We start from the raw sequence: 25014 nt of genomic DNA, 5'->3' as shown, positions 1-25014 counted from the left end.
CTTGTGTGGGGAGAAATAGCCTTTTACTTGGCACTATTATCTTCTACTGTAACTGCCCCATCTAGTGGCCTCTGGATGTAATAGCATACATTTCTCACACAGTGTGCTTGATATATAATACATATTGCTCTGCAGACTTCATAGTACCGCAGATATCCCGGCACCTGCCGAGACGATCGGCCGCGATGTCCTCATGGTTGAATAAGCAAGATATTATGAAGTGACCGCTCTGAGATAACTCTGCCTACACCCGAATGCTCCTATGACATGATATGACAACTCGACTTTTGCGTGGATCCCTCCTCGATTGATATTTCAGAAGCCTTGTGCCTCCCGTTCCTCTACCTTTGTCATTCAGCGCTGTCATGCCTCCCAAGAAATATAAGGCCGCTAAAACTGTCTCCCAGGTGGCGTTCTTTAAACCTTCTCCTCAGGCCGCTAAAGCAAAGGATGCACGAGGTGGTGCCTCTAAACCTGCTGTCCCGGTGCCCTCGCCATCTAGAGACATGTCCGCCCCTGCCACTGCACACCCCAGCTCCATCGATGACGGTGACTCGCTTACGGTGGGTGCTATGAAACATCTCCTAACACAATTTAAGGATGAAGTCGCGGCAGAATTCAGAGCGACTATGAAGGAATGTCAGAGATCTATTGACGAGATTGGTGGCCGCACCGATCACCTAGAAATGAAAATGGGTGAAGTGGTGTCGTCGCACAACGACCTGATCTCTTCTCATGAACTGCTCCAAAACGAGGTCACGGCGCTCAGGGACAAACTCTCGGATATTGAGGACAGATCGAGACGTAACAACATAAAGCTACGTGGTGTCCCGGAAGCTGTCGCTAATGGCGCTTTAAAAGATTTTGCAGTTGACCTCTTCAGCAAACTCCTTCCTTCGTTCCGCTCAGTGGACTTTCTACTTGACCGTATCCATAGACTCCCTAAAGCCAGGAACGCTCCGGATGGTGTCCCCCGGGATGTCCTTATGAGGTTACACTATTTCCACGTGAAGGAGGCGATCTTGAAAGCTGCTATACCCTCGGATACTGCATCGGAGGCTTTGGGCTCACTTCAGATCTTCGGAGACCTGTCCCCTGCTACTTTAGCGAAACGGCGCTCTCTTTACCCCATCACATCAGTGCTACGTAAAGAGAACATTCTATACAGATGGGGATATCCTACTAAGTTGCTTATTTCTCGAGAAGGTTCTACTGTTGTCATAACGAACGTCGAGGAGGGTAAAAAGATCCTAGCATCATGGAACTCTGCAAGCTCTTTTACACACACCTCTCCCGAGCGGGGCCTTCAGCGGGACTGGGCCTCTTCGGCTGCAGAACTTTGAGTATTGTTTGATTTACTACACTTGCATTGATTTCATGTCGTATTTCCTACGTTGCACTAGTTCCTTGGCAATTGTTTGATGAGGGTGTCTATGTGATATCTGAGTGCTATTAGAGTGTTTTTCAGTGATGCCCCCTCTCTGCCGATTTACTGTTTGCTGCCTGTCTCTGCTGCCCCGACTGCCGCCCGCATTTCTTTGTCGGCTGGGAACTCTACCCGAGTTTCCTTTAATCCCGGTGGCTGTCGGGGGACCAGAGATGGAGGGCCGAGGAACTACATTTTGTTTAATTTTGGTTCGGGTGCGGGCAGATTGACCACTACCCCCCACAGTTTAACTCTGAGTCGCCATGGTTAGGCGTCCAAATGTTTCTTCTTTCTGTTATCCTTCATCTTTTTTATCCTTTCTTTCCCTTTTCCTCTCTTTTTGTCCGGAAACGTTACACATACGTTCTACTTGCCAGTTGGTTGTCGATAGTTATGCAATCCCCGACAGTTTTACAATATGGTTAACATTGTTTCTATAAATGCAAAGGGTCTTAATTCCCCACATAAGAAGAGATTAGCACTTAATTATTTCCATAAACTTAAAGCTCAAATCATAGCCGTCCAAGAGACTCACTTTATTAAATCAGCCCCTCCAAGGTTTACTAATGGGAGATTCCCCCATTGCTATCTGGCTAACGGGCCAGCAAAGAAGGCGGGGGGTGGCAATCTTGATATCTCAACACTGCGCGTTTTCCCTCACTTCGCAATACTGCGACCCTGAGGGGAGAATTCTAATTCTGGTTGGTACTCTTGAAAATAAAGAGGTGACATTAGTTTCTTGCTACGCTCCTAACACCAAGCAACTAGCATTTTGCAGGAAAACTTTGCGCTAAGGTGCAAAGAATAGATCTAGCATTAGCAGACAAGTGGACTCTACAGTCCATCCGTAAAATCTCCATTCTCCCCATGTCCTGGTCGGATCACTCCCCACTATACATCGAATGGGATATAAATAGTAGAAAGGTTACCCCGGCCCCCTGGCGCTTAGGTAAACTCAGTCTTCTTCAGCCGGAGACCACGCAGGTGATCCAAACCACCTTGGATTATTATCTTTCTGAGAACTCTCCTCAGGAGACATCTATCTTCACATTCTTGTGCGCCCTCAAAGCAGTAACACGAGGGACGGCGATTCATACTACGGCTAAGCTTAAAAGGGCATATCGTAAGAAATTTGAACAAGCTGAGCTCACAGTCGCTTCCCTGGAGAGTTCTCACAAGGCACATCCACATGATAAAGCCCTCCTTAAGTCATTGAAAGAAGCAAGGGAGGCGGTAAATGGTTTCTATCTAGCGGAGGTCCAACGCAACCTACATAGACTGAACCAAAAATGTTATGTTTATGGCAACAGGGCTGGTAGACTACTGGCGAGGAAGCTGAGGGGTAAGAAGGCGAAAGAAAAAATCCATATTGTCCACTCGGATAGGGGTAAGAGAGTCTACGATCCTGACGAAATTGCAAATGTCTTTGCATCCTATTACTCTAAATTATACAACTTGAAGGGGGATTCTTCTACTTTTCAACCTACAGGCGTAGATGTTCAGAATTTTCTGAGTAAATTTCCTCTCCCCTCGCTGTCGTCGGAGTCTTGTAGCTCACTCAGTGTGCCTTGGACTTTACCCGAAGTCGAAAAGGCTATTGACTCCCTTCCAGCGGATAGGGCCCCGGGACCCGATGGTTACCCTTCTGGTTTCTATAAATCCTTTAAGGAGAACTTGGCCCCGGTGCTCTTGTCAGTGTTTAATGAAGCCTCAGAGGCTGGCCACTTCCCCAAAGAGATGCTGGAAGCTCAAATCATCACCATTCCCAAACCGGGAAAAAGCCCTACCTCAGTCCAAAATTTTAGACCAATTGCTTTATTAAATACGGATCTAAAAATTTATGCCAAATTAATTACTAACCGTATCAGTCCCCTTCTCCCTTCTCTTATCAACCCTGATCAAGTGGGCTTTATCTTAAACCGACAGGCCCCGGATAATACGCGTAGGGTGATTAATGTTATTGAACATTCTGCCTGTAGAAGAGAACCCCTCCTAGTTTTGTCTCTGGACGCCGAAAAGGCGTTCGATAGATTGAACTGGGATTTTATGAGATTAACTCTGGACAAATTTGGCTTCTCTGGAAGGATCTTAGACTCTATCCTGGCTCTCTATTCCACACCCAGTGCGCGGGTCTTTGTTAACGGATGCCTTTCTTCACCCTTCAATATTTCTAATGGCACGCGACAGGGCTGTCCACTATCTCCTCTTATTTTTGTGTTGGCGATAGAACCCTTGGCTGCTTGCATTAGATCCCGGGACTCGATTAGTGGCCCGGTTATAGGGGGCATTTCCCACAAAATTAGCTTGTTTGCGGACGATATTCTGCCATGTCTTTCTGACCCTGAGGCTTCCTTGCCAGTTCTTCATGACGTCCTTCAAAGTTATTCGGATGTTTCTTTTTATAAATTAAATACAAATAAAACTGAAGCCCTCCCACTCAATATATCTCTGACTGTGGTCTCTAGGTTGAAGGATTCGTACAAATATGCCTGGAAGTCCTACTCTTTGAGATATCTAGGGATTAATTTAACCAGAGACGATAATTTGATTGAGTGTAATTATGCCCCGTTATTAAAAGCGTTTACGGAGCTGACTGGGGAGTGGATGCTACAGGAAGTGTCTTGGTTGGGTAGGATTGCTGCTGCCAAGATGGTCCTGTTGCCGAAATTAATGTACCTGTTTCGCGCCATACCAAGGCCCCTTCCCAAACTCTTCTATAATAAATTTAATCAGGTCCTGATCAGATATGTGTGGGGAGGCTCTAGACCGAAAATTGCAAAAAAAACTCTTATTCTGCCCAAACTGTCTGGTGGGGTAGCTTTCCCAGATATAGAAAAATACCATGCTGCATGTCTGATGAGTCAGTCTAGAGACTGGTTCGACACCTCGAGTCTGAAACCTTGGGTTATCCTGGAAGCTTCATGCTTAGACGCTGTTTCTCTCCCTGATTTGTTTTGGTTACCACTGTCTGCTGCTCGGAGTAGGGCCGGATCCTGCAAGTCTATTAAAACTACCCTAGATTCATGGCATAAACTAGTGCTCTCTTCGGAAGAGATTAATTTACCTGCCCCCTGCCTGTCGTTATCTGCTCTTATGTCATCGATTCCTAATGTCTCCCTAGAGGAGTGGATTCGGAAGGGGCTCTCCACTGTGGGCGATTTATTTGTAGGAGACGTCTTGATGTCCTTTTCTCAACTGCAAGAGAGATTTGGGATTCGGACTCAAGATTTTTTCAAATACTTGCAGGTGAGAAGTTGGTTACATTCATTTACTCCCTCACATCTCCACAAACCTTCTCTTCCGGCTTATATTATAAACCGATTGGAGTCGTCCTCGCATAAATATGGGATTACGTGGTGGTACCAATTTCAATTGACAAATGGCCCACAGACAAAATTAAAAGCTCAGACTTTATGGGAAAGAGATTTGAATAGGTCCTTTACTGATGCAGATTGGGACAGTATATTTAGATCTTGTTTTAAAGTCTCCAAATGTGTTAACCACTCCGAAATGTTCTACAAGCTTATACAGAGCGCCTACTTCACCCCTGAAAGACAACACAGGATCTGGCCTTCACAATCTAAATCATGTTGGAGGAAATGCGGCTCTACGGGGGATATCTTTCATATCTTCTGGGCATGCCATCGTATACAACCACTTTGGAGAGAAGTTTTAAATATGGCTAGCATGGTGTTAGGGCTCAACATCCCCCTGGACCCAGCTCTAGCGCTATTTCATTTGTACGTAGATCGCCTCTCCGCAGGTGATCGCTACGTCTTGGGGCATATCTTGATAGCCACTAAAGCTGCTATAGCACAATTGTGGAAGTCTGAGAATATTCCCACCTTAGCGTTCATTCAAAATAAGATTCACAAACATTTCATTTTCGAAACAGCGGAGGCTAAATATTCCTCCTCGGCTAACTCTATCCACCTGAAATGGTTAGGATGGTCCGATTATAGGAGTAGAGAAGGTAGGCTAACCGTTTATAGCTCTCCAATTGATGTGTCTGTGCTTTACCCCACCTAGATTAACCTTTACAAGAATGTTGTGTTATCAGGTATTTTCTAAGTTTATTGTATTTTAGTCCTTATTGTTTTTTCTTCTTCCATGTCTTTTCTCAGTGCTTTCTCCTTCTCATGTATCTGAACGCCTAATGTAGCCAATTGTATATTCATCCGACTGTGCGTTGTTTGTATTTTGCATATGGTAACCATTCCGGACTTCCCCTGTGTTTCCCTTACCTCTTTTTTCTGTTCCCCATTTCTGTGTGTAAACTCTTCAATAAAAATTTAATGTTTAAAAAAAAAAATATATATATATATAAGCTATTATGTCCATGCTGGTCACCAGTAACTTATGGTTTGTTGTCTGTAATATAGTAGTTTTCCGTATTTGATAAGGTTTTTAAAATAATATATATCGTAATAATAATCTATTTTAATGATTATCCTTTTGTAGTTTAAGAAAATAGAAGATTGTCAATTCAGCTGATTGGACAAGTCGTTATCTATCCAATCACTGCGCTCCGAAACATCTCCCTGTGGCTATGCCTGCAGCACTAAACAGTGAGGATCACAGGCCTTGGAAACCAGAGGATCTGCTATATTACATAAATGTAAAATGACATAAATAGGATATCGCGAAGGCTGCAGGCCTGCGCTGGTTCCATGTGCGTGTATTTGACTGCCTGACACATTCCAAGGTGAACACAAAAGGGAGATGGACCTAGTTCTCTGGGTGGAATGGTGACACCACTTGGAATCTTGGCGCTGGAACACCGACCACCGACATCCCAAAGGGAGGTATCAGGATGGCGGATAGGGATAGGGCCTGGGGGTGGGGGGTTAGGGTTGCACACTAGAGGGGGAGTTAGCCCTAGCCGCTACTCTCCAAGTATTAGCCCTAGCCGCCACCCCTGGTTTCTTAGGTCTAGCCACCACTCCCGAAACTTAGCACTAGCTGCCACCCTGGGCATGTTAGGGTGGGGGCAGGGAAGGGGTAAAATAATTACCCCGTTCCCTGTCGACATTCTAGTTGTCGTGTTTGGATGCCGGTGTCAGTCATGTGACTGCAAGCATTCCGACCGCCGGTATAATGTATCACACCCTTTTGGGTAATCTGAAAAAGAACATGGTGGAAGCAGTAATTGAGGCTCTTCAATCTACTACCCGTTTAGCACAGACCCCTCCAATAATGCCAACATAGCACCTGCTAAAACGGCATTGGCACTGTTGAATACACACTTCTGCAGTTTCAGGAGAATTGCTCTTGTAAAGTTTTACCCAACAAGAGTTAGAATAATTACTTCAGCAATATACTAGTGACATTGGTATAATGACTAAGCAATAAACACTGCACAAGTCACAGCACAAAGCATATAACTACTTCAGCAATATACTAGTGACATTGGTATAATGACTAAGCAATAAACACTGCACAAGTCACAGCACAAAGCGTATAACTACTTCAGCAATATACTAGTGACATCAGTATAATGACTAAGCACATAAACACTGCACAAGTCACAGCACAAATCATATAACTACTTCAGCAATATACTAATGACATTGGTATAATAACTAAGCACATAAACACTGCACAAGTCACAGCACAAAGCATATAACTACTTCAGCAATATACTAATGACATCGGTATAATAACTAAGCACATAAACACTGCACAAGTCACAGCACAAAGCATATAACTACTTCAGCAATATACTAATGACATCGGTATAATGACTAAGCACATAAACACTGCACAAGACAGAGCACAAATCATATAACTACTTCAGCAATATACTAATGACATCGGTATAATGACTAAGCACATAAACACTGCACAAGTCACAGCACAAAGCATATAACTACTTCAGCAATATACTAATGACATCGGTATAATGACTAAGCACATAAACACTGCACAAGACAGAGCACAAATCATATAACTACTTCAGCAATATACTAATGACATCGGTATAATGACTAAGCACATAAACACTGCACAAGTCACAGCACAAATCATATAACTACTTCAGCAATATACTAATGCCATCGGTATAATGACTAAGCACATAAACACTGCACAAGTCACAGCACAAAGCATATAACTACTTCAGCAATATACTAATGACATCGGTATAATGACTAAGCACATAAACACTGCACAAGTCACAGCACAAAGCGTATAACTACTTCAGCAATATACTAATGACATCGGTATAATGACTAAGCACATAAACACTGCACAAGTCACAGCACAAAGCATATAACTACTTCAGCAATATACTAATGACATCGGTATAATGACTAAGCACATAAACACTGCACAAGTCACAGCACAAAGCATATAACTACTTCAGCAATATCAGGATTTTGGTACTTACCGATAAATCCCTTTCTCCGATTCCACAGGGGCCACTGGAGCGTAGTTACAATGGGGATATAGTAGGCAGTAAATGGGAGCTGGCACTTTAAAATTCTCACACTGTGGCTAGCTCCTCCCCTACTATCTCCCCTCCAAGCCAGTCTACGTAAAACTGTGCCCGATGAGAGATGGAATAAACAAACCTTAAGGTAGAGGAGGTTAATGACGCCCTGTAAACCAGGATAACCCAAACTAAACCTGGAACAGAACCTGACAAAAAACCAGGCTAGCCTGAACTCAACAAGCAGTCATATGGTGATCTGCAAACCGTTAAGCAAAAAACAAGGAGGAACAGCGCTGGGCGGGCGTCCAGTGGCCCCTGTGGAATCGGAGAAAGGGATTTATCGGTAAGTACCAAAATCCTGATTTCTCCTTCATCCACTAGGGGCCACTGGAGCGTAGTTACAATGGGGACGTCCCAGAGCTCCCAAAAACGGGTGGGAGAGCGCTGAGAGTCCTATAAAAACTGCTCGGCCAAACTGTGATGCAGAGGCCGCAAAAGTGTCAAACTTGTAGAATTTGACAAAGCGAATGTCGGTCCGACCAAGTAGCAGCCCGACAAAGTATTCATGGAGACCCCACGGGCAGCCGCCTACGAAGGTCTCACAACGCGCGTAAAGTGCGCTGAAATGGAAAACGGAGGCTCCCTAGCAACTGGCAAGAAGACTGTCTGATGGTCAGATGTATCCAACGGCCCAGCGTACGCTGGGACCCCAGCTATTTAGCATGGGAGCATCGTACAGAGACAAAGAAGAAAAACACTTCGTCGAATAGCCGAAGACCTCTGTAGAGAGAGTCGGCGAGCCCTGACAAGCCTTCGAAGAGTACCGAAAAACACTAGTGTCAGATTTATATGAAAACTGGATATCCCCTCCGGAAGAAACGACTGCTGAGGCCGAAGCTCAGCCGGGGGATTTGCCAATAGAGTACTCCCTGAAAAATAGGCCGAACTTACGGCCGCTAGACTAATCTCTTTTGGAAGAAAACCGAAAAAGGCAGAGAGCTAAAATTCCGGTCATTGTGGTCTGAAGCGCCGCGGAGCCAAACCTTCCAGAGAAACCACAGATGAATGGTAACTGAAAGAAGGGGAAAAACCCCTTTTATCCTTATTATGTCCCATAAAGTTTTTCAAAAGTGGCAAAAGCGAGAAGAGGTAACAGACTTCTGAAATCGGTGCCCAGTAGGCCTAACCGAACTAGGGAACTCCTCCCTTCTGAGGTCTCGTGAACAGTCACCCGGTTAAACGAAACAAGTGTAAAATTGAACAAAGAAAAGGATCCTGTTGAAGTAGACAGTCCAGTCGAGGTAGGAGCCCAGGCTCCTCTACTGACAACAGGTGTATCTGTATCCTCAAGTCATGCGTGGCCCAACCAGCGCCACCGAGAGGACTAGCACACCTAATTCCCTCCTGTGTTACCGAACCTGAGGTAGAAATAGAAAAGGAGGCAGGATAGAGTAACCAGAAAAACTCCCCGGAGCCCTGAGGGCCTCCTCGGCTACTGCCGCCAGAGCTCACGTCCGAGAGTAGTAAAGGGTTAAAGAGTCGGTCAGAACGCCCTGAGGTCGATCCGAAATTTCCGCCCACAGCGGACCGGCTGACAAAACTCCGGGAAATGTTCCCTCACCCGGGAGTCTGACCTGGTGACTTGACCTGGAAAGAAGATTGTTGTCCCCCGCTCAGAGGGGAATGTAGGCGACCACTCATTGCGTCGCAACTTGATTTAAGGAATAGAGTACCTGGTGCCGAGGAAGGAAAAATCCTCTGACGAACAGTGTTGACAAACGTCTATGAGGAGCATAGATAGGATCTGTGTCGAACCAGAAGCTCCTGGATCCTCCGGATATTCCGAAGCCACCTAATGTACAGAGTGGGATAGTAGCAGTAGATTGTCTCCTTAGGGAACCAACGTCACCTACTGTCCTGAAAAAGAGTTATTGTGTGATCTTCCTGAACCCTGTGGGAGCGGAAGAGAGAGACCGAAAGGAAAGGACTGACAGCGAAAATGAGAATCCTGTAATGCGACTCTGAGAAAAGCCCGTCCAACGGAAATCAGTAAACCGGCATCCCTGAAGACAAGGGACACGTAGAACCCCCTTTCTTGTTCAAAACTAGCAATCACAGACTGAAAGGTGTCAAAGTCAGAAAAATGTCTCTATGCACGTTGCCATATTTGCACCGCACACTGGTCCGCGCTGCGCATGCGTACGCTCTCCCGTGAAGGCGCATACCCGCAATAGCGTGCACTCGCAGGCGCGGTATGCGTATTTACGGTAGAGTTTATGTAGTCGTAGCGTGCGACTCATTCGTTACATATTTTCACAATTAATGTAGTTTGTAGATCATGATCTCTTTGATAGATTCTGAAAGTTTGGTTAATATAGAATGTCCCTGAGCTGAGGAATCCCTCTTTGCATCGTACGAAGGGTCTAACAGGAATCATACAGCAGTGTTTGGTACCCATCGGAAGAGTATTTAATTAGCAATATTCCGGTGTTGGTTTGGAGCGTATTAATCGCTCGTGCGAATAGTTATGGACATAAGAAGTTTATGTCCATTTCTATTATTTACACATACTCAGGTATGCGGCGGGAAACCCAGTTTCCCACCCACCTGAGCTGTTGGAAATCGTCACAGCCCACCTGTATGAATCACCCTATGACCTTTTGTTATGATGCAGGGCCGAATTCCTTCGGCCAATGGACAATGGGATTGTAGGACCAGGAGATTGCATTGTGTGTGGGGCATAAATAGGCAGGCCGACCACATCCAGCTCTCACTCTTCAACGGTTCTCATTGCTGAAAATCGGGTGCTGGATGTCCAGGCGCATGCGATCGTTTACCCTTGTGCGTAAGTTTCTCTCCGTTATCATTGTCTTTCTGTGAGCCAATTTCTCTCATCTCTCTCCGTCTCTCTCTCTCTCTCTCTCTCTTTCCCTTCTCTCTCTCTCTCTCGTATCTCCCCTAGACTAGTATTGTATTGTATTAAATAGTATTGTTTAGTTCTGTGGTTAGGAAGTCTCTGTTATATTGTAGTGTATCATTTGTACTGTTATCCCCTTTTTACAAGTATACTAGATATAATACAGTTAATAGGCTTTGGAACCTAAACCAGTATCTGTGTATTTTCTATAGTGTTAAGTGTTCACTTGAGCGTCGGTGACGCTCAAGCAGCTTTGTAGTTAGTCAGGTTACACAAGGTTGCACTTACACCCTGTATTCACATTAAGGTATTCTGTGTATTTCTTTGGTATAAGGTTTAGACATAAAGGTATAGCGTTGTGAGCGTCTGCGCCGCTGGTGATCTCCTCGTGGTCTCGAGCGTCCGCTACGCCATAGCGAATCATTACTCTAGTCATAGCCAATAACGTGTCCTGTGATCGCTGGGCCGTGAGCGAACGTGACGCTTGAGCGTCTCGCCTACGGCTGAGCGATCGTTACGCAACTAGCGTACCATTACGGTACTTCTTAAGTAAACAGCGTACAGTGTTCTTAGCTTCATAAAGGGTTGTTTATACGACAAGGGAATTTAGCATTGTCAATTGGGGACTCGTCCTATCCTTCTCATATCTGCACTAGGTAGATCAGCAGACATTATCCATCAGCAAAGGGCGGGATCATATTCCTTGCAGTGCTGATTGGATAAGCGTCTGCTTCGCTTAGATAAAGAGTGCTGAAGGAATCCGGGAACCGGAAGTAAGAACAAAACGCTTGTGTCTTTTAAAACTGTTTTATTTTTCTTCTGTCTTGCGTATAGTATACACGCACGCATACATTTATCTGTATTTCTTTTTCAAATTTCGTATATCACTATTCCTGTTTGCCAAGTTTTATAGTTGATAGAAAGTGCAAAAAGAGATTTGCTGTTATTTCATAGTAGAGGTAATAGTTAAAGTATAGACCAACACACGGCTTGTCTGGGAGATAAGACAGTCAGTGTGATGTGCGGTAGATGATCAGGGATCATCTACATTGATAAAGGTAGAAATTGTGTTACGGTGGATCTTTGTTTTGCGTACACGTGTCCCTAACAAAAGACTTGCGTACGCAATCCAAACGGCAGACGCAACGTAGCGTCTGGTTACGCAACGTAGCTCAAGTCACGAAAAGTTGAATTAGCGCAAAGCGATAATTAGCGCAAAGGCGATAAGTAACGCACAGCGGTAAATAACGCGACGCGGTAAATAACGCAAATCTATTTTTGGAAAATCTGAAATTTAGTTTAACAGATCCTGCTCCTAATTGGTAACACTGTTGGACTGAAGACAATTTCTGCGCAGAAATAGATATAGAAACAAAAGTGTACATGTGTTGAGTGAGTGTGGTTTTGTATACAAAAGTTTATATAACTTTAAGGTGGAACCAAGAGGAAAGTCGGGTACTCGTCAAGGGACACACGTGTAAGTGACATATACGGTGGCTAGGGAGGCATCCCTGGTTAAATAATATTTGAGCATTAGAGTATAGCGGACCATAAGGTAACAGACCAGGAGGTCATAAGGTAACAGGTAAAATAGACAAAGAGGTCCGCTATAAAAGTCCAGTGGCACAACGCCTGGGGTGTTGGTGCAGAACCCATATAGGCCATAAGCTCTTGCTGAAGGAATCGCGGCCGGAAACATCGATTCCATTGATCTTTCAGTACATGACAAGTAGTGCTTATGTACTGAACGATTGGACCGCACGTAATTGTGTGCAGTAGTTAGTAATCTGACCTAATACCATTAGAGTAAAGTGGTCACAAACGCTATCTGTACATTCTGACGTGATTTGTGTAATTTTTTATTTTTGGAAGGGAAGTTCGCTGGTCACTCAGGAACTATCCAACAACCGATACTTGCTGGGGAACGCGCCCCAGTAAATAAAGGTTCACAGGGGCCCTGGGTTGGGTACAGCAGCTCTGGTTACAGTGATTGCAGTACTGGCCAACGTGGGCGAGAAGTAAGTGGGGTACTTGGCAAACCGCCACCGCCGGCCTGCCCAGGACATCTTGGTTTGTTTGTAAGGGTTCGCTGAAAACCTTGAGATAAAGATCCAAGGAGGAATAAGCAACACCTGCAGAATTATGGGGGCCAGTTGTTCAGGTAGGGGGCGATCAACCTCGGTTCGGGTTGATTCAGAGAACCGACCCGTTGGGTCGGCAAGGTACATCATGGGTGAAAAATACGGAAGTCACACAGAATCTTTATGTGATGAATGGGAGAGAATGACTGTACAAGACAGGGACAAATTCCCAAGAATAGGTAGCTTCAGTCCAGACGTGTTACAAAATTTAAGGAGGAGGATATGTCTCATTGAACCAACAAAGAGACGAAGTAAACATTATGATTATTTGCAGTTATGGCAACAGGAAGGTGAATTACAAAGAGATTCAATTGACTTTTCTGAATCTTATCTTGAGAGGAGAGACATGGCATCAGGGAGGATTATGGTTGCGGAGAAAAGCACAAGGTTGAACAATAAAAACGCTCTTAGCAACTGTAGTATAGATTATAAGAATAAGTGTAATAACTGTAACAATGATTATTGTAATACTGTTGAATGTACAACTATTAACCTGTGCAAGTTGCACCCCATGTCAAACCTCCCTCAGGAATACAAACAAGAAAGTGAGCCCAGAACGATGTCAGCACCTCTTCCAGCAACCATCACAAAAGCCATCCAGGTGGACGCGACCAAATTGGTAAAGGCAATAATCGAACCCCCTAACGGAGGGTCAGGTGAGGTCGTGTCCACAGGTACGTACAATGTTTCATATCACGCACAAACAGATGTACCCCATATTGTAAGACCAACACAAGATGATGTAACTGAGCTCGATCTGGCCAAGGTGATCTCAGTCCCCAATGGGAAGACTGACGATCAGGGAATCATTCCCGTCAAGGACAGTGCAATGCGCTGTCTCTTGTCCCGGACCGAATTGAGATCAATTATGTCTGAATTTCCTGATCCTAGGAAAAATCTAGCCAAATGTCAAAGGTTTATTAAAGAACTAGGAAACGCCACAGAACCCACCAACAAAGAATGGCGGACAGTGCTGAGGGCATGTTTGCCCTCCAGTGTTGACCCTGAAAAGTTCATTGCTGATTGTAAATTAAACACGGAGGTACCTTGTATGGAAGAACACAATCAGGAATGTATTAGGCAGATTAACCGACAGTTAGGAATATATTTCCCAGCTGCTGTCAAGTGGAATGAAATTTTCTCCATAAGGCAAAACGAAAAGGAAAATGTTTCTAATTATTTCAATCGAGCACTGCAAATAATGGCTAGAAACACTGGGATCGCAGACATCAAGACAAATGCACAACATAAAGGAATAGCGGTTAAGGTATTAATGAATGGTTTAAAGGATGAATTAAAAACAAAGGTACAGACCACCAACCCAAACTGGAGAGAGATCTCGGTGGCCGCACTAAGAGAGGCCGTCATTAATCATGATCAGAATATCACCAGGTACAGAGAGTCACTAAGAGATAAGTTAATGGCAGCAAATATACAGGCCCAAACCACAAGACCACCCCAACAAAAGCCACACACCCCTGCGAGAAATCCAGATATGGAAATCTGTTACAATTGTCATAAAAAGGGACACATTGCAAGAGATTGTAGATCAAGAGAAAGACAACACCATAATCATAAAATCCAAGAAATCAGGGAAGTACAGGGGAAACGATTGATGATGATGAGCATCCGAGCGTTTGAGGAGGCATCAAATCAACCAAAACCTCAGGTCATTGACACGTGGAGGAAGCCCAGGATTTGTTATCATTGTAGGAGAGAAGGGCATTATGCTAGCAACTGTAACAGCCTACATAAAGTTAGACCCCCTAGACCAAGAAATGAGCAAAATTACAATACACACCATTATAATCAGGGATCACATAGTCAGGAAAGGTGATCATTAGGACTGATGGTAAGCCTGAGGTAACGGTTAATGAAGTGGGAGGTCATTCACTGAAGACACAGGAATGACCAGGTGAAAAGTTGTAAATGTATTTGTGAAAAATGTTTTTTTTTCTCTCTCTCTCTATCCCCATCTCTGACTAGTATTGGTAAGAATTCACACATTACATATCCACTTGGTCCTTGCAGAAGTCTACCAAACCCCAGCATGACCTCCGCCACAATGTATTTCTGGCCAGATACAGACAGTGGAGTAATGCAGGTGCTGGTGGGGAGGGACTGCTCAAGGAGACCAGTAGACACATAGATATGACAGCCTAATAAGTCTGACAATGTTTTTCTAATGCTAACAAGGTTTTCTCAATGTTGACAATGTTTAAAAATGTTTTGTTTCTCTTTTCTTATTGATGGTTATTGTCGAGTTAGGTAATGTATATATGCACATGAATTGTTCTCTATTTTTTTTTTCTTTTTGTGCTTTCTCTCTCTTCTCACTCATGTTTCCATGGTTTAAAGATGGTATGTCACCCCTCAGTTGGACCAATGGTAATGCCAGATTTTTGCTCCTTACAGAAAGATCGCCGGTTAGGAAGGAATATTGCATCACCAGAATGTTCGTTTGGAAGACTGAGAGACAGCACCTTTGAGAGGACAGCAGAACAAGAAGAACAACAAGACGAGAGAACTTATTATCGTAACAAGTTCTCTCCCCCTCAAACTGTTTTCTTATACCCCCTTTACAAATTTCTTCTTTTCTCCTCCTGTAAGATGGACTTGCCCCAAGAGACTGTGATATGGATTTTCCCGTTAACCATGATGTTGACCAGAGCAGTCTGTTCCGGCGAGAGTACCATAGAGGTCGAGAGAGGTTCTGGAATGGGTTCCGATTATGATGATGGAGGCGTAGTTTTCCAAGATCAACCAAACCAACAAGCAAAGGCGAGTATCAGAAAACGATCCGATAGAAGAAATTGTGATGGATTGTTAGCTGAAGAAAATTGTATCTGTAGGCTCTGTGATAATCTGGTTGAAGATGGATGCATAAAGAAATGCCAATCTAGTTTTAATATCCATATAGACCGGCATCCATTGAGTGACTATCACTCCTTAGTGGGTAACGTGTTAAACCAAACAGATTGTTGGGTATGCTCTCAAGTACCTCAGGGTCATAGCAAATCAGGGCTAGTACCATTTCCTTTAACGTTAGGGGAGGTACTTGAGCTAAGTGGTGGGAGACCGGTGGACCGGAGGTTTAATATCTCTAGCCCTCCTAGTTTGAAGCTCCACCAATACCATGTGGATAGGTCCCTCTTATGTTTCAATATCTCCAATCCCAGAAAACCGGGAAATTGGGAAGTGTCATGGAGCAACCTTACCATGACCTTTTCACACAGAGCAGATAGAATGCCTACAGATACAGGGCTGGTACGCCACATAGCCAGTAGAGGAAAATCTTTTCGGTATCGATATACCTTAGGAAATAGGATTACTAGAGTTGGAGAGGTATCACCAGGATACTGTGCACATATCGTACAAACTGATACGTGCATTAGGCAGATGGAAGAATTAGGGTCAGGAGATTTCACCTGGAAGGTTTGTAACATGGTCATGTCCTTCTCCGTCCCATATGTTCTCCCCGATGATGCATATTTCATATGCGGGAGAAAGGCGTACAAGTGGCTTGCCCCAAACTCTGAAGGATTGTGTTATATTGGAAAAGTATTGCCTGAAGTGATGACTGTTACACATGACAAAATGAAGGACATACACCGTGGTGCCCAAGCTCCTTATACTCACACTCATTACGAGCACCGAGTTAAAAGACAACTGTCAGAAAGGTTAGAGCATCCGGCCTCCGATCTTATCCATGAATCCACCGGGATTCAGGTTCTGGTAGCGTTAGATTTCACTCGTACCGCTCGGGGAGTGATGAATTATAGATACATTTCCGCACTCGCCAATTTGTTAGATAATATCACTGAAATGTATGATGACACGTTTAGATACACTGGAAGAGAACTTCAAGCTTATAAAACAGAACTAGTTCAGCATAGGATGGTTCTTAATTATCTTACAGCAGTAACAGGCGGATATTGTGTTACATTGGCAACACAGTACGGCATAAAGTGTTGCACGTATATCACAAATAGCACCGAGGATCCGGTAGAGGTCATAGACCAAAAGATGGACGACATTCTCCAATTAAAGTGGGAATTTCGCCGAAAACACAATCTCACCCTTGCTGCTGTAGGTAATGAGCTGACTGGTTGGGTGTCATGGTTGAACCCGCGAAATTGGTTCTCCGGTTTGGGGGACTGGGCTCAAGGAGTCATAATGGATGTTGGAAAGTTTCTACTATGTATCTTGGGTGTCGTTATATCGATTGGATTGATATTTAGATGCGGACAGGCTTTAATGAGGTGCAAACAAAGTACAAAAGTGATGAGCTTGAGGAGTGAGGAAACCGTAATTAACCTGGATTTGATTTATGACCCAATGATAGAAACCAGGATGTGATGAAAATGCGATTATACGGTCCGTTTCTTTCACCTGTTTTTCTGCTTTTCTCCAAGATACAAAGACCCCCTTGGACGAGGAAGCTGACGAGACGAGATGTATACAGACAACGGATTGACCAAAGAAGAAGATTTGACAACTTTAAATATGGACACTTGATGAACTTTGCCATGGATCCCCAGTTTCCCTAGTACTTTTAAACTCACGCTAGCCCAACATTTTTTTTGTAAATCTGATGGCTCAGACAAAGCTATTTGCTCATGCCCAAGGAGCAATACAGCGCAAAGAAGACGACTCTCAACAGATACCGAACATAACTTCGACGACAGATGTACATTTCCCTGACATAGAATATCATTGCATTTTCCATAAGTGTTCTTTATCTTCATCTCTACAACCCTCAGGTAATGACACACATAGACGATAGGGAATACAGGCACAGATATCAGCAACCACATACCTCCCCCTTTCATGTATCATCAACTAAAATGTGCTCCCCATTTTGTTCAAAATCCGAAAAGAGCTCGGTAAAGTTTGACAGCCCATCCACAGACCTGTACCACAGGATAAGAAGGAATTCAAATGTATACTTCGCAATACCTCGAAGCTTGATGTACAACACGTACGGCACGATGATACATGACCCCCCAAACATGGATTCATACACACATGCTTCTGCTATCTCACTAGGTCATACCCTCTTCACACCTTCTCCTCTCTCCTCCCTTACCCAACCATGGAAATCAATTAACCCCTGACTTGCATTTTTCTCCTTAAATGTTTTGTGGCAGTTATTATTGACTGCCAAAGGGTGGACTGTCAAAGTCAGAAAAATGTCTCTATGCACGTTGCCATATTTGCACCGCACACTGGTCCGCGCTGCGCATGCGTACGCTCTCCCGTGAAGGCGCATACCCGCAATAGCGTGCACTCGCAGGCGCGGTATGCGTATTTACGGTAGAGTTTATGTAGTCGTAGCGTGCGACTCATTCGTTACATATTTTCACAATTAATGTAGTTTGTAGATCATGATCTCTTTGATAGATTCTGAAAGTTTGGTTAATATAGAATGTCCCTGAGCTGAGGAATCCCTCTTTGCATCGTACGAAGGGTCTAACAGGAATCATACAGCAGTGTTTGGTACCCATCGGAAGAGTATTTAATTAGCAATATTCCGGTGTTGGTTTGGAGCGTATTAATCGCTCGTGCGAATAGTTATGGACATAAGAAGTTTATGTCCATTTCTATTATTTACACATACTCAGGTATGCGGCGGGAAACCCAGTTTCCCACCCACCTGAGCTGTTGGAAATCGTCACAGCCCACCTGTATGAATCACCCTATGACCTTTTGTTATGATGCAGGGCCGAATTCCTTCGGCCAATGGACAATGGGATTGTAGGACCAGGAGATTGCATTGTGTGTGGGGCATAAATAGGCAGGCCGACCACATCCAGCTCTCACTCTTCAACGGTTCTCATTGCTGAAAATCGGGTGCTGGATGTCCAGGCGCATGCGATCGTTTACCCTTGTGCGTAAGTTTCTCTCCGTTATCATTGTCTTTCTGTGAGCCAATTTCTCTCATCTCTCTCCGTCTCTCTCTCTCTCTCTCTTTCCCTTCTCTCTCTCTCTCTCGTATCTCCCCTAGACTAGTATTGTATTGTATTAAATAGTATTGTTTAGTTCTGTGGTTAGGAAGTCTCTGTTATATTGTAGTGTATCATTTGTACTGTTATCCCCTTTTTACAAGTATACTAGATATAATACAGTTAATAGGCTTTGGAACCTAAACCAGTATCTGTGTATTTTCTATAGTGTTAAGTGTTCACTTGAGCGTCGGTGACGCTCAAGCAGCTTTGTAGTTAGTCAGGTTACACAAGGTTGCACTTACACCCTGTATTCACATTAAGGTATTCTGTGTATTTCTTTGGTATAAGGTTTAGACATAAAGGTATAGCGTTGTGAGCGTCTGCGCCGCTGGTGATCTCCTCGTGGTCTCGAGCGTCCGCTACGCCATAGCGAATCATTACTCTAGTCATAGCCAATAACGTGTCCTGTGATCGCTGGGCCGTGAGCGAACGTGACGCTTGAGCGTCTCGCCTACGGCTGAGCGATCGTTACGCAACTAGCGTACCATTACGGTACTTCTTAAGTAAACAGCGTACAGTGTTCTTAGCTTCATAAAGGGTTGTTTATACGACAAGGGAATTTAGCATTGTCAAAGGATTGTACGGCCAGAATAGGTCTGGCCTAGTCAACTGGCTTCGGAACATGAACAGAAAACAAAGGCCTGAGTACTGTCCTGATTCAAAGGATATCGGAGAAACAGGGATCAACAGCCTTTTCGGTTAAAAGCATATGGAGTGCCACCTGCAGTATGACTCTCTTGATTCCTGAAACGGTTGTACAGCAAAATCTAGTCTGTAACCGCCCAATCCTTCTCAGTACTCCCCGTAGGACCACCGACATGTGCCTACCCTGGGACCCTCCAGCTGGTAGGAAGGTTTGACCTGTAGCGAGTGTATAGGATAACCTAAACTCGGACTGGACCGAGGATGTTGAACCGCTGCTTCAGCCTGTCACCCTGACGACATAGATATCGTGTGAAGTCGAAAGCTTGAAAGGCACGGAAAGATCTAGAGGAAAAATCGGTAAAGGTCTGTCCTGAAGCTAGGGCAGCAGTAGGAGAAAGAAAAGTGGACTTACCTCCAATGGTTCAAGAAATCCTGCAGATAGTTCCTTCCCCTGAACCATCTGACCCGTAGGATTTCATGTTCACCTGTCACTGTCACAGCCCCAGAGGTCGTCTGGTTAAGACAGCCCAAGCGAAAATGCAGGTTCCGAGTCTGCAGACGTGGAGACCTCCAAAGAAGATAAAGCAGAATCGTGATTCTGACCTGTACCAAAATATCAGTTTCCTGATGTAACCTAGAGGACAATTTGTCCACAACCTACCTGCTCCGGACAAGGTAGAACCCTGCTGCCGTATATGTGTCTTCGATGGATACCTGACCAATGTTGCCTCAGGAAAACGGCAGCTTGTTGGTTAAATAAACACAGCGCTATGTAAGGTCTGCACTATAATGTGTAGAGACCTACACAATTCCATATAAACTTTCTAGTGAACCCGTAGCGCTGCGCTGTTCTACTGACTGAGCTATCTGTGCTCTGTTGGGATTCAAAACCCCGGTCCCCCTGTTGAGATACCCGCTACTAGCGTACTGAGCTGCAACGCTAAAAGTATCTTGTGGTTGGGTGTTTAGGGGATTAGTGTGCTGAGCCACACTGTTTTATATATACACATTTTCCAAATTGCCAATAGCATTAGTACCCAGTGACACCAAGGAATAATAAAGGGAAAGCAACACCCCGCCCCTGTATGTAGCGTATCGCTAATTAAGGTGCACCAGATGTTTTCGGAGGTTCCGCTGGCTTTTCAAAATGGTGGCCAGCCTGTGAGAAAAGATGGGTGAAAATGTTATGTGGCAAGGTGGGGCATTTTGTCGTTATAAAACATTGCGGAAGTGGTTTGTTTTACCCCCTATATCTGGCATTGTATGCATATATATCGAAATATATATATACACATATATACATACACCCGCACACATACAAATATCTATATACACAAACAAACACCCAACAGGGTAGATAAATACTGTGTGAAAAAACTGTTATTGCACACTAGATTTAAATCCTTAATGAGCTGATCCCCAGCTCCTGTTATATAGCAGGCTCCCTGATTAAAAGTCATTATTAATTTAAATCAATTCATAAATATACTATCCAGGTCTCAATCTCCTGAACCCCCACCTCATAGTCCGGAGACTTACTGACTGAGCCCTAGCAGCTTCCTTCTACAGCCTTTTGTATGGAATGCCGGGCAGAGGACTCTCATGCAGGAAGGAATGTGTTATCTTCCTGCACAGAAAACTAAAAAACCCCTCTAGCGCTGGGAGCCGCCGCCGGGAGCATGTTGTCAGCCTCACCTTTTAAATGTGCCGGAGTGGCCGGGGAGCGGCTGGGGAGCGGAGGTACTGAAACGGCCAGGGAGCGGAGGTACTGGAGTGGCCGGGGCCGGAGTACGCACTGCTGGAGCGGCGGGGACCTGTACGCGCTGCTGCAGCTGCCGCGGCCGGGGGACGGAGAGCGCTGAGCCTACAGCGCGGGAGTTAGCTCCGCCCCCCCCCCCCCCCCGCTCCGGCGCCAATTTCAAAAATGAAACCCGCTGCACATGAAGCGGGAAGCGACTGTATCTCCCCGGGCGCCTGTATGCTGCGGCCGGGGAGCGGAGAGTGCTTAGCGCCGAACGGAGCGGGAGTTAGCTCCGCCCCCTCCACTATTGGCGCCCAATTCAAACCTTTTTTTTATTTTTATTTTCTTATTTTTTTACATTGCCCAGACTTTGACTTGAACCAGCAGTTACAGCCAGTGACAGTCTACTTATAGCTAGGGAAGGAGCACTAGCCCTCTAGTCTATAGAATGTCTGGTTGTGTCAAAATAAGCTCTGCATAACCGGCTGCCTGTATACTGCGGCCGGGGAGTGGAGATCGCTGAGCCCGCTTACAGAGCGGGCTGAAGCTTCCATCTAAAACCCCAAATGCGCCCTTTATACGCTCCGGTATAGGGGGTTACGTATGCATGAAAACAGACAGTGTAAAATAATAAATTATGGAAGGAGGGGGGGGGGGGGGGGGAGAGGGGAGAGATTGTACTCACCGCTGTCCTTCCCGATACACGCCGCACTTGGCGGTGTTACACTGCTCGACAGAGCGGCCCCGACACGCGCCGCACGCAGCGGTGTCCGGCCCTTTATACTCACCGCTGCCATGCTGCCGGAATCTTCTGCTGGATGGAGTGGCCGCGACACGCGCCGCACGCAGCGGTGTCCGCCAACTCAGGAGAGCTCAGTGTCTCCCTCAGCCGGGGCCCATCCCAAGCCGCACGCAGCTGCTATGGGACCCCGCCGGCAGCTCCCGCGGTGCAGACTGGCAGTGGCAGAGCTGCCAGTCTGTGTGTGTAAGAAAGAAAAAGAAAATAATAAAGAAAAAAGAAAAATTTCTTCAGCTAAACCCAAGTGAACCAGCTCACATCGGGCACTAAGTAAGACTGGCTTGGAGGGGAGATAGTAGGGGAGGAGCTAGCCACAGTGTGAGAATTTTAAAGTGCCAGCTCCCATTTACTGCCTACTATATCCCCATTGTAACTACGCTCCAGTGGCCCCTAGTGGATGAAGGAGAAATACTAATGACATCGGTATAATGACTAAGCACATGAACACTGCACAAGACAGAGCACAAATCATATAACTACTTCAGCAATATACTAATGACATCGGTATAATGACTAAGCACATAAACACTGCACAAGTCACAGCACAAAGCATATAACTACTTCAGCAATATACTAATGACATCGGTATAATGACTAAGCACATGAACACTGCACAAGTCACAGCACAAAGCGTATAACTACTTCAGCAATATACTAATGACATCGGTATAATGACTAAGCACATGAACACTGCACAATTCACAGCACAAAGCATATAACTACTTCAGCACTATACTAATGACATCGGTATAATGACTAAGCCAGTGGATTCCAAACTTTTTTGAATCACGGCGCCCTAGAATATCAGAATTTTTTTCACGGCACCCCTAGGCCAAAAATTTCTTATTGAGAAATTTAGAAAGAAATATTACATTAAGTAGATCGCGTTTATATGTCATCCTTAGGGTCAGTTGTGTGGTGAGGGACAAGATTTGCTTCTGTGTGGCCACATATTTTATGACTGGCAGCCACCAGCACTGGTTTTGCCTATTATATTGACCATGAATAATTTGAATTGGTCCTGGACCACCAACCCAGGGCACCCCTGCAAGCGTCCCGAGGCACCCCAGGGAGCCACGGCACACAGTTTGGGAACCCCTGGACTAAGCACATAAACACTGCACAAGTTACAGCACAAAGCATATAACTACTTCAACAATATACTAGTGACATCGGTATAATGACTAAGCACATAAATACTGCACAAGTCACAGCACAAAGCATATAACTACTTCAGCAATATACTAGTGACATCAATATAATGACTAAGCACATAAACACTGCACAAGTCACAGCACAAAGCATATAACTACTTCAGCAATATACTAATGACATCAGTATAATGACTAAGCACATAAACACTGCACAATTCACAGCACAAAGCATATAACTACTTCAGCACTATACTAATGACATCGGTATAATGACTAAGCACATAAACACTGCACAAGACAGAGCACAAAGCATATAACTACTTCAGCACTATACTAATGACATCGGTATAATGACTAAGCCAGTGGATTCCAAACTTTTTTGAATCACGGCGGCCTAGAATATCAGAATTTTTCACCCCTAGGCCAAAAATTTCTTATTGAGAAATTTAGAAAGAAATATTACATTAAGTAGATCGCGTTTATATGTCATCCTTAGGGTCAGTTTTGTGGTGAGGGACAAGATTTGCTTCTGTTTGGCCACATATTTTATGACTGGCAGCCACCAGCACTCGTTTTGCCTATTATATTGACCATGAATAATTTGAATTGGTCCTGGACCACCAACCCAGGGCACCCCTGTAAGTGTCCCGGGGCACCCCAGGGAGCCACGGCACACAGTTTGGGAACCCCTGTACTAAGCACATAAACACTGCACAAGTCACAGCACAAAGCATATAACTACTTCAGCAATATACTAGTGACATCAGTATAATGACTAAGCACATAAACACTGCACAAGACAGAGCACAAAGCATATAACTACTTCAGCAATATACTAATGACATCGGTATAATGACTAAGCACATAAACACTGCACAAGACAGAGCACAAAGCATATAACTACTTCAGCAATATACTAATGACATCGGTATAATGACTAAGCACATAAACACTGCACAAGTCACAGCACAAAGCATATAACTACTTCAGCAATATACTAATGACATCGGTATAATGACTAAGCACATAAACACTGCACAAGTCACAGCACAAAGCATATAACTACTTCAGCACTATACTAATGACATCAGTATAATGACTAAGCACATAAACACTGCACAAGTCACAGCACAAAGCATATAACTACTTCAGCAATATACTAATGACATCAGTATAATGACTAAGCACATAAACACTGCACAAGTCACAGCACAAAGCATATAACTACTTCAGCACTATACTAATGACATCAGTATAATGACTAAGCACATAAACACTGCACACGTCACAGCACAAAGCATATAACTACTTCAGCAATATACTAGTGACATCAGTATAATGACTAAGCACATAAACACTGCACAAGACAGAGCACAAAGCATATAACTACTTCAGCAATATACTAATGACATCGGTATAATGACTAAGCACATAAACACTGCACAAGACAGAGCACAAAGCATATAACTACTTCAGCAATATACTAATGACATCAGTATAATGACTAAGCACATAAACACTGCACAAGTCACAGCACAAAGCATATAACTACTTCAGCAATATACTAGTGACATCAGTATAATGACTAAGCACATAAACACTGCACAAGACAGAGCACAAAGCATATAACTACTTCAGCAATATACTAATGACATCGGTATAATGACTAAGCACATAAACACTGCACAAGACAGAGCACAAAGCATATAACTACTTCAGCAATATACTAATGACATCAGTATAATGACTA

At 44.3% G+C, this 25014-nt stretch overlaps 1 protein-coding gene across 1 annotated transcript in view; it reads right to left on the bottom strand.

Moving 5' to 3' along the window:
* The window catches only part of ASNS (asparagine synthetase (glutamine-hydrolyzing)), a 225167-nt gene that overhangs the window by 155423 nt on the left and 44730 nt on the right, over window positions 1-25014 (bottom strand). The window lies entirely within an intron of this gene.

The sequence above is a fragment of the Pseudophryne corroboree genome, chromosome 5 (genome assembly GCF_028390025.1).
Source record: "Pseudophryne corroboree isolate aPseCor3 chromosome 5, aPseCor3.hap2, whole genome shotgun sequence".
Classification (NCBI taxonomy): Eukaryota; Metazoa; Chordata; class Amphibia; order Anura; family Myobatrachidae; genus Pseudophryne; species Pseudophryne corroboree.
This window is presented reverse-complemented; position numbering and strand designations above follow the sequence as displayed.